At 39.4% G+C, this 17,326-nt stretch overlaps 1 protein-coding gene and 1 pseudogene across 1 annotated transcript in view; one reads left to right on the forward strand and one right to left on the reverse strand.

Annotated features, from left to right (window-relative positions):
- The window catches only part of TENM3 (teneurin transmembrane protein 3), a 449,902-nt gene that overhangs the window by 241,790 nt on the left and 190,786 nt on the right, over positions 1-17,326 (forward strand).
- On the reverse strand, positions 278-2,547 carry LOC144230190 (T-complex protein 1 subunit zeta pseudogene; annotated as a pseudogene).

The raw sequence follows: 17,326 nt of genomic DNA on the forward strand, positions 1-17,326 counted from the left end.
CAAGGTAGATCACACATGCTTTTCTAATGTGCACTTTTTGGATCACAGAAGCTAAGGTAAACGTCATGTGCGTTGGTAAAAATGGCCTGCTTGATGTATGTACCCTGCAGTACAGTTGAAAAAATGCAGTACTTAGAATTCCAAGACTTCAGAATCTGGGTGGGTGCCAGCGTTCTCCCCTTCGTATGGGAAATTCTTCTGCAAATCATTTGGAGTTTGGACTAGAATTCCATAGCTCTGTTCTTAAGATCTTCATGATTCTGATGATTCAGGAAATTCAGCCTCCTAGAGAAGACCTTGCAGCTCCTGTAATCTCATCAACCAGGAGAACGTTGGTGGCTGTCACAGGCAGGAGTGAAAAATCTATTTCTCCTCACACTAGTTATCCCCCGGGCCAATTCTGTTGGCCCACCTGTGTTTAAGTCCTCCTGATTCTGATTGTTCTGCTCTAGCCTTAATTTTAATTAAAAGTCAAAGTCAGAGCCCTGGGCAGGAGCTGCAGCACATGAGCGAATGCTTGAACGCCAAGTTGGGCTTCCCTTTGACAGCGGGCTTATAATCAGGGCTTCTGCCAATGCCACCACCCCTGCAGCAGCCTCTAGAATGACGCAGCCATCAGCCATAGAATTTTCAACAGCCTTCGAGCCGTCTCTTACTGCATCCTTGATTTGAGTATGTGCTTATTTGGTCCTTGGACCAATACGGTTAACAATTCCCAATAAAGGTGAACCTCTCTTCTTCCCATGTATGCTCATAGACAAGACCAGCATGTCCCAAACAGTCAGGATTTGGGTCATCCAAAGAATGTAAAGCTACCCTCCCACAGGCGAGAGTCAGCCTTTCCGTATTTCTCTCTTTAGCTCTGTGCAGAGCCACTATGCCTTCTTTCACAAGAGCATCTGAGGAAAACTGTCCATGCCCTTGATTAAATAACAACAGATCTTTTCTCTGAATCAGCACGGACTTTCGTTTTCAGTTCTATCATTTTTTCCAATTATATCTTCAGTGAATTTTCTTTCAGCCTTTTACTACTTTCTGTCTTCTGCACTCTTGTAAAAGAAAAGAATTTGCTTATTTTTTTTCATATTCTTATGACACATCGCACATAAGGGGATTATGAATCTTCTCTTTTTTTTCACATCCGGTTGCCATGCCCTTTGCTCCAGAACAGGACCTCTGATGCAGCTTGTATTGGTCTCAGACCTATGCTTCATCTCCTTAACCTCAGCCGTGAAGAAGTCAGTAGGTTCATCTTGTTTCGTAACGGCCCAAATGGAGTCCACCACAGCATCTCTTAGGGCATTAGCACTTTAAGCATGAGCTTTGGTATAGACAGATAGTCTGGCCAAGACCCCGTGTTACCCTGTCCATCTCTTTGCTCACTTTGACTTGTTCCAAAAACCGAAGTACCTTTTCCTTTGCAGAATCAACCCTTGACTGTTGTTATTCTGGGATAAAGAACTTCAGAAATGTAGACAGCCCCCTGTTTGATCCACGCTCTAGTTAGAACATTGGAAATGGTATTACCACCAGTCATGTCGTCCCGGGCTACTTTGGCTATTAAGGGGGCTGTTGGTTTGTTGAATTTGCATTTGATGAAGCAGCATGTTGCTATATAGATACGTCAAGTAAGCTTGATGTCTGCAGAAGCAATGATTTTTATAGTGCCCTTAGGTCGCAAGCTGGTCCTCAGAGCATCCTGCAGCCCTTGGGGTTCAGGGTCTTCACAGCCACTGTATTTCCACACAGCAGAGGAAGAGAAAGAGACCAGGCATGCAGAATGCCCAGACCCTTGAGTACATTTATATTTTATAAGATACAAATGATAAAGCATAACAGCATGTGATAACTTAAAATCAGCAGTCAAAGCTTTGAACTGTGTGTCTGTGCACACACGCAGATGCACACACGTAAAAAAACACTAGAGAATTGTGGAATTTTTTTAACTGGGAAAAGATATTAGAAATCATAATCTATCTCCCTAATTTCATAAAGGTAACCGAAGACAAAAGAATAGAATATGTTTTTCAGTTTACATAAATATATTTATATATAAGATTTAAAAATCTTTTTTTCATTTGTAATCTTCTAATTTATATATATGTACAACTATATTAGGTCTCTGGGTCTTTAATAAATGAAAATGGTGTGTTTGATATGACTGAGTTTCCAAAATTGTGAAATTAATGGCAGGACACTAATTTCTCTTAAAAATAAATTAGTCATTGGGGTACAGCATCCAACTCTTGATTTCAACTCAGGTCCTGATCTCATACCTCACAGGATCAAGCCCTAGGTCAGGCTCTGTGCTGACAGTGCAGAGCCTGCCTGAGATTCTTTCTCTCCCTCTCTCTCTGTCCATCCCCCACTTGTATGCACACACGCTCTCTCTCAAAATAAATGAAGGTAAAAAAACAAACTAGCAATTATATTTAAAAAATAAAATATATACTCCTATAGCACAAACCCAGCGAGCGTACAATAGTTAGTGTAAACTCCATCCACATCCCACATGTTTTCCTTACTCAGCAGATAATGCACGTGCATACCGACGAAGGTTTTGTGAGTGATGTGTACTTAGCACATATTTTGCATATATTATAACAAGTGATTTAGTAAAACATTCAGATAAAAGCAGATCTATTCAAGACCATGCAAATGGGAATGCGACAGACTCAGGCAGAAGATTCTTTTTATTGATAAGTAAATTCTAATTATCCAGACTTCACCTCAGTTTTAAGAATCATCCTGATTTTCAGCAGAAGGGCCTATTTATTGTAAGCAGTCTTTCTGAAACCTAGAAAAGATTTGTGAAAACAGCCTGCAATAAAAATCACGCACGCTTCATAAAACACTGCTTGATAGATATCACTTGCACCATTAGGAACTGAACGACAAAGGATGTAATTTCAGTTCTGGCATGCAATATTAATCGAACGCCTTTAAAACATCTTGCTGATGGGAACTATGACAACGTGACATTGAAGAACCATCAGCTAAAGACATCTGTCTTAATCAGATTTTCAAAGTCAATGCCATAGAAAGCCAAGTTGTTTCATTCACTTTTACGTTTTCCCATGTTTCGGTGCAAGCTTGGTTTCTAGTGTGTTGCTTTAAATGCAAAGAGTACAAATTCAGGGCCTCTAAAGTATGAGTTCGTTATATAAGATTGAAGCACATTTTACCACACACGTGGAATTATCTCCGTAATAACGTACATTCTTTCCACCTTTGATGCTAGTGATACGTTATCCTTCATAAACACTCTAAATGATATTAAGAGATCCTTTTAAAACTATTTAGGTATATATTTGCCTTTATAAATTTAGAGACGAAAACGGAATGTTTTTAAAGACTTTCTCGTGCTCCTGGGTGGCTCATTTGGTCTGACTATTGATCTCAGCTCAGGTCCTGGTCTCACGGTTTGGGACATCAGGCCCCATGTCAGGCTCTGCACTGACAGCATAGAGCCTGCTTGGGGTTCTCTCTCTCCTTCTCTCTCTGCCCCTCTCCTGCTCATGCTTTCTTACTCTCAAAATAAATAAAAACATTTGAAAACAACTTAAAACTTTGTAGAAAGAAGTGAAGAAGTTATTGGGGCACCTGGGTGGCTCAAGTCAGTTGAGCATTTGACTTTGGCTCAGGTCACAATCTCACAGTTTGTGGGTTTGAGCCCCGCATGGGGCTCTAGCATGGAGCCCTCTTCAGATCCTCTGTCCCCCCCTCTCTGCCCCTCCCCTGCTTTCACTGTTTCAAAAGTAAAATAAAATATTTTTAAAAATAGTTTAAGAAATTGTCTTATGAGCATACTCATATATAAACATCTTTTTTAGCCAAAAAAATTATTTTTACTATAGAAACATTTTTTACTGAAAAAATTTTACTAAAAAAATTTTTTTACTATATATGTATAGTAAAAAAATACTGCTTGATTTGAATAAATGGGGAAAGTCTAAAAAATAAGACCATAAAATAATACTTCACAGTTTATAAAAAATACTTTAAACTATGCATTATCCCCTTTAATTCGCTGTATAGGAGTGTTTATTAACCTGTTGTACAGATGAGGCATTGGAGAATTTAGAATATGAAACTGATTTGCCCAAGTTACACAATTACTAAATTTTAGATGGGGAGCTTGCATCCAAGGGTTACAGACTGAATGTGTGTTTCTCCCCAAATTGATGTGTTAAAGCCCCAACCCCCCATGGGACTTTATTTGCAGATGGGAACTTTATTTGCAGCTGGCTGTCAGCACAGAGCCCGACTCAGGGCTCGAACCCATGAACCATGAGATCATGACCTGAGCTGAAGTCGGACGCTTAACCCACTGAGCCACCCAGGCGCCCCTGGAGATGGGAACTCTAAAGTCATAACTAAGGTTAAGAGAGACCATAAGGGTGGGGCCTTGGTCCCATAGGAATTGCTATTCTTGTAAAAAGAAAGGCCAGCGAGCTAGCTTGCTCTCTCCACTAAGTGAGGACACGAGGAAGGCAGCCACCTGCAGGCCAGGAAAAATCCCGCATTGGAAAGTCATTCTGCTGGACCTTGATCTTGGACTCCCTGCCTCCAGAACTGTGGGAAAATTAACATCTTTTGTTCCTGTCCCCTGGTCTGTGGTGTTTTATTATGGCAGCCGGAGCAGCCTACCAGATCTTTACTCTCCTCCACTGTAAATCAGTTTATCTCTTCAATGGAAAATTTTAATCCACCGGCATGAAAAAGCTTGTGGGCTCATGAAAGAAAAGATCAGAAGATCTGCAAAAGGATATCTTAGTCACCTGCTTTATTTGAACCTCTGTTTTGAGAAGAAGGTTTCTAATGGCAATTAGCATCGTCTAGAAAGCCCCAGACTTCCAGCTTCGACAAATCATGCTTACTACTACTTTAAAAGGCACAACAAAGCCTTAGAAAATCCAGATCATTAATCTCCTAAACAATAGTAACTCATATTTCTATAGTACCTTGCAATTCTTTTCACAGCACCATCCTTTCTGTTGGGGCTAAGTCATTAAAGCAACAGAAAAAATATATACTGGGAAGAGGCTATTACTGTTGCATACACACAAAATGTTATCCCAAAATTATTGACACAGAAGGGCATTCAGCAAGGATGCAAATATCAGCTTAAACTGAGACTGTTTCCCTTTTAGTCAAAGAGCATCATTGCATGGTTTCCACTTAGGAAACCACCTTCATTGAAAATGCCAAGAATGGAAGGATCCAGTGGGTTCTGTTAAGTTTTTTGCATCGACACAATATTCAGTGTCTGTGGTGACACGCTTCCCTGCCTAGAGGCCATCGCGTGATTAGAAGGGAACGTCAAAGATTTTATTCTGTTTCAAAGTTAAGACATTTGTAGACGATGTGGACTCAGTAAATTGCAGATCACAGATACGAAATCAGATAATATGCTAGGGAACTGTCAATGGCCGAGTTAGTATTTGGGGGAAACAAGATCAACAGTGTTGTTGGATATTCTGTGTGTGTTTTCTGATCACTTAGTTTTCCTATGGTTGCTGAGATATTTAAAAAATAAAAATCAAGAAAGGGTTTGGAGAAAGTAAACTGAATCTCTTTTCCCTAAAATTGATTTTTAATTTTTAAAATGAATTGTAATGGTCATAACTTTGAAGAGACTCATTAGTTTTCTTTTAGGCCTGAAATTTCCATGGTGGCTTTTTTTTGTATTAATTGTTTACACAAGAAATTTTAATTTTGAAATCTGAAGTAAATTTAAGTTTGAGACAGAATGATTGTGATTATCTGTTCCTTAAGATGTTATGAGTTTACAACATATATAATTTAGAGTGGTTNTATTTTTAATATTTATTACAAGATGATTTGGTAACTTGCTGTGCCATGAATTAATGTGGTAGAGTTTTCATGATACTGACGATTGAAATAAAGTAATGTTTAACTGTATGTTCCTTAAATGTTTTATATGTATAATTTAAGATAATATGGGGCTTTTAATTACCTTAAATTTTGAATATTTATTCAAATAAATATTTAAATTCAAATAAATATTTGAATAAATATTCGAAATATCAGGCCTGAGCCCACCCTACCCCCACACCATTTTTTTTTTTACAGAGAGGAACTGAGCTCCAGAAGTTAATCCATTTATATGTGCCTTAGTTAAAGCCAGCACTAAACCCTATGCCTTGTTTCCTTTTATAAAAGACATCTTCTTCTATACAAGACATCGTCTTTGTGATAAAGACTATATTAACTAAAAAACATAGCAAATGCACGTCATTTGGAATATTCTGTTTGTTTATTCTTTAAAGCCATTTGCTACATAGTAATAGCTTTTAGCCTATCCTGATCCATATTACAAATATGTGCTTTATTTATATCATGTTATATTCGCCATTGAAAGTCCATAAAGTTTAATTGCACTAAAATCAAATGCTCCTCAGGTAATGAGAGAGAAGTATTGATTGATAGTATGCCAACATTTCTTTATTGTCAGGAGTAGAACACCTTCTTCCCTTTTTGCTTATTCTCTCAGGTAAAGTATTTTAAAATGGGTAGAAGAATATCCTGAAACATAGAGTGAGGCATTTTAAAGCTATTTTTATCCAGTTTTCTATGCGTGTGTAATAGATACATTTTATGTATGTTTCTATAAGAAATGATTTTGCAAAACTAAGAATTCCATGGAGTATAAGCCCATGGCATTACTAGGGTTAAGTATACTAAACAACAAACTACTTTCACAAGCAGAAGATAGCCATCTACATTTGTTTCCAGCCACTGATAAAAGTGATGGTGCTTGACATTTTAGATGTGCTTCATACTCTTGAACACCAACCACTGAAGTCAGAGTATCTTCAAAGATACTACAATTTAGGAGAAGTTACCTTTTAAATAAAATATCACCCCCCAAAAGCTCTTACCCAATAATAAAAAAGAGAATAGCAGAGATAATTCATATGAAATGAGAAAGAGATGAGTAAGTTCAGGTTCTATATAATTTGACAGCCATAAGCATGATATTAGGAACTTTGGAGAAAGCTTTTCAGGCAAATCTAAAGAAAGCTCTGTTCTTGCCTTCTGCAAGTCTGTCTGGATGTATACTGGGCTCCATTATCCTATCTTTTTGTCTTAGAACTACTCTTTAAGCACTCGTGATTTTTCTGATGCCATCGAAGTGATTTCCCCAAATCTCTTTTCCAATTCACTAGTACTCTCTACAGTGGTATCTAATATACAGTTTAAACCATCCAGTAAGTTTCTCATTTCAGTGGCTACATATTTCTTATACACTTCTTACTTGTTTAACTGCATTTTTTAATACTCTGTTATTCTTATGGTTTTAATTTGTCATTAACATTCTAAACATACTTACATTTTATCTAATGATTGTATTATCTGGAGTTTTGGAGGAGATCAGTTGTGCTCTTTTGTCTGTAGAATTTGGCTCAAGGTAGATTGTTCCCATTTAAACTTTGTAATTTTAGACTGTAAATTCATTGAAAGCTGTATTTTGTTTGTGGAAATTCTTTGTAACTTGGGTTCAGAGCATAGTCTTCTAAAGAAGTTTTCTGTTTGTTTCTGCAAGGTGCCCCAGGGAGGAGCATTGCAGATCCAGGATCACTTTTAACATTATTTTTTTGGCTGGAAGTTCCTGAACTGATTAAGTCTCAATCTCATATGCCAACCCCACAGAAGCCCAGGCTAGTGGTTAAAATTTTCAGGAGTTGGTTTCTCTCTCATATAGAGCTCAAGACAACACAGCAGGATTCCATACTGTTCCATTTGCAATGAGATATTTTAAGTCTACTTTTGGACTGAAAGTATAACACTTCAAGGATCAATATTCATATATGTAGGCGTCTCAGTAACAACTAATGTATTATCTCTTGTTTCTTCTTTGGACATTAGAATGGCCACAGAGACAGGCAGGTCTCCTCAGAGAAGCTACCGTGTCATCTCACATGCTCTCAACAATTTTTCTCTCCCCGTGGTTTCTGGCCCATTCTTTCTTTCAATTCAGTTAAATTACCCTAAAATAAAATTTCAGCTGGTGAGCTGACTTTCGGCTGTTTTGTTTACTGTTAAATCCTCAATGCCTGAAACAGAGTCTTTGCAACTGCTTACACTCAGTAAGCACGCTAAGTGAATCAGTCCAACAGGCATTTAGTGTATCCTACCCAGCAGTTCTAGCATTTTCTGGCAAGGGAGTTTACAGGTGATCTGGTTGGTCACATGGTTTGAAATAGAAAGTACAGTGAACTCTCATAGAAAAACGAATCCAAAGATTTAAAGTCTTTAAGCTTTGGGGCATGTGGGTGGCCCAGTTGGCTAAGCATTGGACTCTTAATTTTAGCTCAGGTCATGATCTCATAGTATGTGAGATTGAGCCATGCATCCGGCGCTGGGGTGGGCTTGGATCCTGCTTGGGACTCTCTCTCCCTCTCCCTGCTTCCCTTGCTCATGCACTCATATGAACGCACTCATGCGTTCTTGCTCAAAACTTTTAAGTAATAAATAGATATATAAAGTCTTTTAAGTGTTTTATTCCTCATTTTAAGGTATGACCCCAAGGAACCTAAACCAAATTCTCACTAACTCAGTAAGTACAGTCGTAAATGAGTTCATCTCTGCTCACTGAAGTTATACCCTGTAGTCAGTACAAGTCTCTCTTTTGTATCTTCTCATTTATCTCCAAGGTTTTTGTACCAAAACGCCTTTATATAAATTTTCTTGCAATCAGCTGTCTGGTAATGAAGGTGGTAAGAACAAGATTATGTACTTGTATGGTTTGTAAAGCACGTTTAAAATTTGTGTTTGATTTGCTTGCAGCTGTGTGAAATGTTTACGTGACAGATGATTTGCGGTGCAAATGTTCACACGGTACCACATTTTAAGCAAAGGCTTGCAGAGGTCCATCCATGAACAGTGAGCTTTCAAAGACTTGAGCCGGACGAGCAAGTTTATGTCAAGTAATTTTCTGAGTCAGATGAGACCTTTTGTTTCCAGTTTCTACTTTACTTGTTTGGGTCGTTATCTTATTAAATACAGCGTTATTGGAGGGAAAGGGGAGGATTAGAAGTCACCCTGAAGATCTAAGTAACTTTTGCTCTAATATGAGCTCTGCGGAGGTGTGGTCTGACTAAAAAGACATATTTCCTCAACTCAGATTTTCCTTATTTATAAGGAAAAGTCTTGCTACTTCCATTGTTTTTTCCTCATAGGGAAATAAAGGCCACGAAATGTCTATAACGGACATGGGATTTTTCTGTGCAAAAGAGACATTTTTATGTATAATTTACTACTTTCAGTGTCGGAAAACATTTTGAATTTATATGACACCCATCCTCGTAGCTCCTGAAATGTGGCCAGATGAAGGAGGTGTTACCTACATTTGCCACTAGGGATGCAAGGGAACGGGGCACCTGAGGGTGCTGAGTCGGGTAAGCTTCCAACTTCCGCTCAGGTCATGATCTCGAGGTTTGTGAGTTCGAGCCCTGCATCGGGCTCTGTGCTACCAGCTCAGTGCCTGGAGCCTCCTTCGGATTCTGTGTCTCCCTCTCTCTCTGCCTCTCCCCTGCTCACTTACGTGCTCACTTGCGTGCACGCTCTCTTGCTCGCTCGCTCTCTCAAAAATAAACAAACAAAAGAGAAGAAAGGGAAAGCAGTTTCCACAAGGACACAGAGTTAGTTGATAATGGGACACAGGATTAAGCTAAATCCAAGAATGAGGCTGAGATCTCAAAACTCAAAAGCTAACTCTGAGCTTAGAACATCGTCTCCAATTTAATGTGGTAATAAAATGTAAACCACCAAAAGCGGTGTATGTTTTGTTCTGGTGGGTGACCTGTTTTAAGAAAGAGATCGGTTTGGGGGCGCCTGGGTGGCTCAGTCACTTAACTGTCTGACTTTTGCTCAGGTCATTGATCTCACAATTGGTGGATTCGAGCCCTGCATTGGGCTCTGTGCCGACAGCCCCGAGCCCGGAGCCTGCTTCTCCTCCTCTCTCTGCCCCTCCCCTGCTTGCGTGCTGGCTCACTCACTGTCTTTTTCTCTCAAAAATAAATACGTAAACATTAAAAAAAAAAAAAAAGAGGTCGGTTTGGGAGAAAAGTCAGGTTTCATTTGTAACAGGTAGGAGAAAGTTAAGAATATAGCCAGGGAGCGAAGTGAGAAGGAACACGTTTTATGATCCAGAAACAAGGGCTTCAGCCCCATGTTGGCTAAGCATCAGTAAATGGGTTTGGCTCCTTCCAAGTGTGTGTGTAGCTCAACTTGGTCTCTGAATCATATTATAAACTGTTAGGAGACCAGAACCAGAGTTTATTGGTTTATTCAACCTACAGCTGGTAGTGCCCGGGAGTGTACAAGCCACAGGCAACAGAATGTCTAGAATGTGTTCTGCCTAAAAGCCCTTCTCTGCGTTCAGTAAAGTGAAAACCATGTTTGTTCTTTTCCGTGTGTGTGTCTCTGCCTTCTTCCCTCCTCTCCTCCCCGCCCCCCCCACCATTTGTCTTTTGTTAGCAGACTTTACGCAGTTGGCAAACAGTTGTTTTAATACAGCACAGCTGTCAGCCCTGGGCTCCTGTCCCCCTTCTAAGCAGGGTATTTCTTCTCTAGGGACCTGTATGCTGCCCAGCTGAGGTCCAGGGAAGGAAGAGGACAGACTAGTTGGGGTGACTTTGGTGACACCTGATCAGTCTCCTCTTCCCCTCTCTCCTGACACTTACCTTTCAGTCCCTCCCACGTGAAGAGAGGCCCACACACATGCGCACGCGCACGCACACACACACACACACACACACACACAGATATTTCGGTCCCTTGGCTTTCCTGTTTGCGAGTTCATTTCCAGTGTTCCCCAAAGACCGCAGCCCAAGGCTGTAAGGCAGAGAAGAACTGGGGCCGAATTGCACATAGCAGTCTAGAAGCTGCTTTTAATTTAAAAAAAAAAAAAAATCGAACCAGTAAACATCAGATGTTTTTAAAAACTGGGTGTCTCCCTCCCCCACCTTTTTAAAATTCTCGACTTGATTCTGTGGTCATACTACCTGGGAAAAGAGACTCAGGTTCACTTCATGACTGTGAGGTTAAAATTCCTCTTCTGGCAAGACGTTTCTTGATTTCTGATTCCTGCGACATTTCGGATTCTTGTTTTGGTGCCTATTAAAGGAACAACTTTTCCTGTTCAGACATACTTGATTGTATGTCCTGGTGTCCTGTAATAATGGTATTGATTACTGACAAGGCTTCTCAGTTACAAGTGGTCCTTGGACAACATGGGTCCCTTTCTACTTGGATTTTTCCTCATAAATACCCTACAGTATTGTACATTTTCTCTTCCTTATGATTTTCTTAGTATTTTCTTTTCTCTAACTTACTCTGTTGTAAGAAAGTAGTCTGTCAATCATCTGTTTGTGTTATTGGTAAGATCTGGTCGCCAGTAGGCTATTTGTAGCTAAGTTTTGGGGGAATCAGAAGTTATACTCAGATTTTCTACTGCACATAGGCTCAGTACCTCTAACCTTTGCGTTGTTCCTGGGTCAGCTGTACCATTTTCCCTCTAATGTTCTTACCTAAAGAGAGTGTTCATTACCCTCATTAGTAAGTTACTATTTCGCACTTCCGGTACATCAGGTGCTGTATCTTTTAGATTATTTAACTAAGCACTACAAAATACATGAAGCTCAGAGAGAGATACATATTCAAGAAGATATCCCACTGAAAAAGAAAAGTCCATTTTATCATTATTGGTCTTGATGGTACCTTTTACGTCACCAATCACAATAGCATAGTTACTATTTAGGAAAAGTTGTTAAAACATTACTCTCTCAGGGCGCCTGGGTGGCTCAGTTGGTTAAGTGTCTGATTTTGGCTCGGGTCATGATCTCGCGTTACGCGGGTTCTAGCCCTGCGTCGGGCTCTGTGCTGACAGCAGCTCAGAGCCTGGAGCCTGTCTTCGGATTCTGTCTCTCCCTCTCTCTCTGAAACCTCCCCTGATCACACTGTCTCTATCTCTCTCTCAAAAATAAAAAAACAAAACAAAAAAAACAAAAATGTTACTCTCTTGCCCACGCAGGGCACAGTTCATATGCCTTACATTTGCTTGGAACTGGGGTTTTGTAGCTGCCTAAACAGGAATCTGCCCCGTAATCAGATCTTCTCGGGGGGTCCTAACACTTTCATGGTTTGTCAACATACCTTCTTCAGTGTGTACCATGACCCAGGTTGTAACCCCAGGTTAATGGGACAGCCTGGAATGACACTGTTGGACTAAATTCTTTGGTGACAAAGGGCTGAGCAAAATGACCAGTTGGACCTACCTATGATAAAATATCTGCTGTAAGTTATCTTTATCAAATGAAAGCAAACAGCTGCTAGGCCACCCTGAAGTTACATGAGCAATAACACCTTGAAAAAAGCCAGGCAGAAAAAAGGAATAAAATGAGTAAAGGCACACTTTGGATATAAGACAGAATTTCTAGTAAGCATAATGCAAAGGATTTTCCTTTTTTAAGCCGGGAAGAATATTTTGAAAGAATAACCTACGCCTTTTCTAAAACACCTAATTTGGAACATTTCTAATCAAAAGCTTTAAGATACAAGGAAAACATAACTGTGTTTGGTAAGCTGGGAAAAAATATCTTCTAGATTCTTTCATATCTTACGTGTCTATATTTAATTGTGTATGTTTTATGTAATCTTTCCATTATTTTCCACACCTTACAAGGTAGATTTTGAATATTGGAACATCTGCTATGGTTCCAAAGAAATATTCCTAAAACCTGATGTCCGGGGAGGGTAACATGGCTCCCTGACCTGAACCCCCAAAGGGCTGTGATTGCATAATTGTTGCCAATCAGTCCGCACATTTCTAGGACTCTTTGAAGTAACAGACTGAGTGGGGATTTTGAAAAGTCCAAAGAAATTTAAGTTAGAGTCCCTGCCTTTCAGGAGCTAAGAATTGAGTTAAGGAAATAAGACAGGTTGCAAATTACCTCGCAGTTAAAGACGCTATGGGCAGGCTCAACTTTTTACCACTTCGACATTCTCTTCATTGAATTCTTCACAAGTAGTCATTCATTCAGCAAATATGTACTTGAGTGAATAAATATTTGTTGACCACACATCTATCCCCATGTGGTCCTTAGGGGTTCCAAGGTGAATTCGGTGTGAATCCTGCCCATGGAAAGTCTTAACAAGAGACACGAAACCTCTTAAGTCAATCATAATAGGGAGGGGATTTGAAAACAAGCCATGAAAAAGGCACAGACAAAATAAGACTCAGAGAAGAAATAACTGATCTCTATTTGAAGAAAACAGAAGGGGTGCCGTCTTTGCTAGAGCTTGAAATGTGTAGGATTTGGATGTAGAAAGATGGAGGAAGAAGGCTTTCCAGTTAGAACCATGGATGCTTCCGTGGATGGCTGTGGGGCATTCAGTGGGTACAGCAAATGTGGCTAGAATAAAGATACATGAAGAGGACTCATGGGGGAATCACTTGCAAAAATATTTTGAGGATTAACTAGAGAAATAGGACATATGCCTCGAGAGTTCATTGTATGCTTTACAGATACATTTGGAGTTTCCAGGAAGGAAGATGACATGTTCAGAGCTGTGTCTCAGGACCGTTAAGCCTGGTCCCTTTGGGAGGTCCTGTTGTCCCTTCTGTGATTCCAGAGTCATTCTGTCCAAAACGTTCTCAAATCAATGCAAAGCCTATATCAATGGATCCGCTTAAAGCAAACGGTACACTTGACATTGTGGCTGTTCTATGTGGATCTGACTAGCTGTGTTAGATTCTAAGCACTCATCTCCAAATCTAGACCCTGTTCCTTCCTTGTGTCCATTTTGAATCCAGGTCATCAGATTTTCCATGGATATTCAGTTTTTCTTCCCATGAGTGCTTAAAAAGAACATTTTCTCTATTTTCAGTAATAGTTATGCTTTCCTTAAACTAACTCTGTGGTTTTAAAAACGCTCCAGGGGCACCTGGGTGGCTTAGTCAGTTAAGCATCCGACTTTCGCNAAAAATAAAATAAAATAAAAATAAAAACGCTCCAAATCATGTAAGTGACCACGTTTCCCTCTTTTGTGTTGTCAACTAGATAAATAATTGAGAGCCAGATTTGTATCCCGCTCTAAAAATGTCCAGAACTATACAGCAGGCGTTTTGTGCACTAGCTGTAGATTGGCTTTATTTTGTCTTTCCTATTTGATTTTCTTTTATTCTCTCTTCCTTTCTGGGTATGTTAAATTCTTTTTTACCCTGTTAGACTTTATAAATTTGTTCTGTCTTGAAGAAGTTGGTGTAGACTCATACTTGGGCTATTTCTTGCGTCCCGTAAGCCCAAATCTCTGGAGGTAGTATTCACCTCCAAGCGAATCCTTGGATTTTGCCTCACTTTGGGGACTGCTGCAGAAATGTAAATGTCTGGCCATGCATCCTCTCCCACTCAGGCTCCGCATTTGTTCTGTTGCAGCATATTTCAGATTTGAGCCCAGCTTTCATGACTTGGATTTGTTTTATAGGTAGGCCTCATGATTATGTAGTCAGATCGAAGGAGGTCCCAGCAGACAGAACACACTTGGCTGAAATAACCTGGATAAGACCATTGAAAAGGGTGCGGATCTTTGCATAATGTCCTCTTCGTTGTAAGTTCCTGATAAATACTTGCCAAATGAATGCGTGAATCTAGAAGAAGCCAGTACTAATTATTTTGAAGCTTCAAATGGAAGTTTCCCCCCTCCGCCCACTGGTTAAGAATAAGAATCTTAGGGGCACCTGGGTGGCTTAGTCGGTTAAACGTCCAACTTTGGCTCAGGTCATGATCTCACAGTTCGTGGGTTTTAGTCCCATGTCGGGCTCTGTGCTGACAGCTAGCTCAGAGCCTGCTAGCTCAGAGCCTAGAGCCTGCTTCAGATTCTGTGTCTCCCTCTTTCTCTGACCCTCACCTGCTCACACTGTCTCTGTGTCTCTCTCTCAGAAATAAATAAAACATTAAAAAAAAAAAGAATAAGAATCTTAAATTCAACCTATTTAAATACGTGATGATGATAACAGATCTTAAAGTCATGTAATTTTCAAAAACAATCTTAATATCCATCATGCTTTACCATTAGACAGTACTTTCACTTGTTATTGACTTAGCGTATCTTTGGAACAAAGAGGCTTGATAAATGTGGGCTGAATGGCTAGGCATGTGAATAAATGAATGAATGAGTGCATTTCACTGAATCCTTAGATTCATAGCTAGATGGGACAGTACTATTTCCCCACATTACAGGTGAGAAAACTGAGGCTCACTATGATGCTTCCTGAAAGAGTTAGAAGTTAAATTTGGTATTGACTGCTACATACACTGTTCTCTCTTCTAGTTAGCATAATATCCAATATATAATTTGTATTTCATATGTGTAATATAATTCCATTCTTGCGTGGAGCCATGTTGAAAAACATGGAGTCTTTTGGCACATCCTCTTCTTTCTAGACACAGTTTTTTTTNATTAAAAAAAAAAAGAATAAGAATCTTAAATTCAACCTATTTAAATACGTGATGATGATAACAGATCTTAAAGTCATGTAATTTTCAAAAACAATCTTAATATCCATCATGCTTTACCATTAGACAGTACTTTCACTTGTTATTGACTTAGCATATCTTTGGAACAAAGAGGCTTGATAAATGTTTGTGGGCTGAATGGCTAGGCATGTGAATAAATGAATGAATGAGTGCATTTCACTGAATCCTTAGATTCATAGCTAGATGGGACAGTACTATTTCCCCACATTACAGGTGAGAAAACTGAGGCTCACTATGATGCTTCCTGAAAGAGTTAGAAGTTAAATTTGGTATTGACTGCTACATACACTGTTCTCTCTTCTAGTTAGCATAATATCCAATATATAATTTGTATTTCATATGTGTAATATAATTCCATTCTTGCGTGGAGCCATGTTGAAAAACATGGAGTCTTTTGGCACATCCTCTTCTTTCTAGACACAGTTTTTTTTTTTTTTTTTTTTTTAATTTCTGGGAGAGAGAGAGAGACAGCGTGAGCAGGGGAGGGTCAGAGAGATTGGGAGTCACAGACTGAAACAGGCTCCAGGCTCTGAGCTGGCAGTCAGCACAGAGCCCGACACGGGACTCAAACCCACGAACCGCGAGATCATGACATAAGCAAAAGTCGGACACTTAACCAACTAAGCCACCCAGGCGCCCATAGACACAGTCTTAGTAAGTTTCTCTTTGAAATGTTTCCTCTTTTGTCTCCATTGTATTGACACCCACCTAGTTAAGGCCCTTGGCTTGTTGTAATATATATATATATATGTATGTTGTAATATATATATGTGTATATATATATAACTGTGTATATATACATACACATACACACACACACACACATTTATCCAACATGGGGCTCGATCCCACGACTCTGGGATACCTCAGCTGAAATCAAGAGTCCGATGCTCAACCAACTGAGCCACCCAGGCGCCCTTCCTCCAAGAGTACTTTCAATTTAACTGAGATATAGATACTCTTAATTTTTCATGAGCAGCAAAGCAATGGACCAGGCAGGGTTTATGTAGGTTCTAGGAGGGGGGGTCCTTAAGAATAGAGATTGTGCACGAACAAACTTTATTTCATGTATTTAGGGGTTTTCTCTCTCCTTCATATCAAGAAGAGGAAATTATTCATTGTTAAATGATACTATATGAGTTGTTAGAGACCATTAGAAATATGCAGTATTTACTGATATTATATGCCGTGGAGGAGTTATTTAAATTCTCGTACACTGGAAAGAGGTTTGATGGTATATTTTCAAGCTATTAACATAGCAAGAATTCATTTTATGCATTCAGAATTACAGTGTTAGACTCTGTTTGGCATAACAATTACTGCTGGAGTTCTCACTGCAGATGAAAGATAGTCCCTGTGTTTCCCATTCTTTTTTAATACATGCGTTTGTATTAATAGCGTGATTTAATGTATCACTTTAAAATTATAATGTACTTTGAATCGCATTTAGTCAAAAATTGACATCTTATACGTATGGAACCATAATAAGTTTATCATTAAATTAAGAAGTCATCTGTCTGTTTGTTAAAATGCAGTATTTGTGAATTCTAGCGTGTCCAAAGGCAGGTAATGAGATCGGAAAGTCAGTCTCTTGTTACATTACTTTGTAAATTTTAACTCACGGCTTACTAGTTTTAGGGGATGTTTCTATGGCTACAACCTACCATTGTGTTTATACTTGGAAGTTCCTGGATCCCTTACAGTTGTGGTTGAGAACAAAATATTTGTCCCACTGCCATGGTGGCATGAGTTGCTCTGGT

The sequence above is a fragment of the Crocuta crocuta genome, unplaced genomic scaffold (genome assembly GCF_008692635.1).
Source record: "Crocuta crocuta isolate KB4526 unplaced genomic scaffold, BGI_CrCroc_1.0 scaffold90, whole genome shotgun sequence".
In the NCBI taxonomy this organism is placed as follows: Eukaryota; Metazoa; Chordata; class Mammalia; order Carnivora; family Hyaenidae; genus Crocuta; species Crocuta crocuta.